Below are 1,381 nucleotides of genomic sequence, written 5' to 3'. Positions count from 1 at the left end.
CGTAGCTCTTCCTTTAGTGGACAGATGAAATGTTGAAATTTCTTGTCATAATGCAAATGGATTTGGAACCCAAATGTATCTTCCTATCAGGCACTTGAAAATAAAGATGAAGATCTAATTTGCCGAAGGTACGTGCTTTATGAGAGCAGCCTACCTGCAGTTGTCTTGGACACCACAACAATTGCGAATCAGCCACACAAGGATTAAGGTATCCCATACATGTGGATATGGTGCTTCAGGGCTCTCCCAGCTTCCTATTGCACTGCCAAAGCTGGCTCCATGACAACTTCTGGCGGGGCAAGAGCAGGCATGGTGACAAACTCCAAGTTAGGGTCTCCAATTAGTTTTCGAACAAGCCAAAGGAAGGGCTTTTGAAAATTGTAGTTACTTTTAACAGAAATGTCATACATAGTACTGAAGAGTCTTCTTTTGATGGAAGGTGATGGATTTTGCCTTCACTTTCCTGTCCTTAATATTCACTTTGTTGCCACATAACACAGTGGGGATGTTTTCACATACAGTTGACCATTGAACAACACAGGTTTGAACTGTGCGGGTCTACTTATGCACAAATTTTAAAAAATTGACCCTTGCAGTTCAATTGATCCACAAAGTTCAAACCTGCGTTGTTCAAGGGTCATCTGGTGGTTGGGAATTTGTGTATGCTGAGGCCAACTTAAGTTATATTCAGATCTCTGACTGCAGGCGGGTCAGCAGCCCTAACCCCTGCATTGTTCAAGAGTCAACTGTACTTGTAGTAGATCTCTATGCCAGCTAGGCACGTTCTCGTAAGTAACTCTTGGTGGTACATCAAACATTATAATGGCACACTGGATTTGGATGTAATAGCTATCTCTCAGTCCACCAAATTTCTCCTGACCTGCTGTATCCCATACATTGAACTTTATAGGTCCTCTGCTGGTGTGGAACACAGTGGAATGGACCTCAACCCCCAACGTGGTTACGTACTTCTCCAATTCACTGGTCAAAGGATGTTTCCTGAATGTGGTTTTTTCCAGCACCACCATCACCAACCAATACAAGTTTGAACTGCACCTGGGACTCCCCTTGGGCAGCCATCGTGATGTTTCTTCCAGAAGCATCCCTGTGTTCCATCTGACTTAGGGCACTACGGCCATTATTTTTACATTCACTGTTAATTTCATGGCATTCCCCACCTCTGTATCCCCTTGTCAAATTAGGCAACAGTTTACAAGACGGCCCTCACTTCTGACACTAAATGCAGAGTTCAGGGGTCCCTAAGACCACCCTCACAGAACTCACAGAACTCGCTGAAAGCTATTATATTCACAGCTATAGTTTATTACAGCAAAAGGATACTGATTAAAATCAGTTGAGGAAAGACATACATAGGGCAGTC

General features: G+C 43.4%; 1 pseudogene; it reads right to left on the bottom strand.

Annotated features, from left to right (window-relative positions):
• Positions 1–222: 222 nt before the first annotated feature.
• LOC148754590 (GTP-binding nuclear protein Ran-like) lies at positions 223–1,080 on the bottom strand (annotated as a pseudogene).
• Between the last annotated feature and the right edge of the window lie 301 nt (positions 1,081–1,381).

Source organism: Rhinolophus sinicus, chromosome 18 (genome assembly GCF_057876585.1).
Source record: "Rhinolophus sinicus isolate RSI-liver-muscle chromosome 18, RSI-T2T, whole genome shotgun sequence".
Classification (NCBI taxonomy): domain Eukaryota; kingdom Metazoa; phylum Chordata; class Mammalia; order Chiroptera; family Rhinolophidae; genus Rhinolophus; species Rhinolophus sinicus.
The sequence above is the reverse complement of the archived record's forward strand: the minus strand, read 5'-3'. Positions and strand labels throughout refer to the sequence as shown.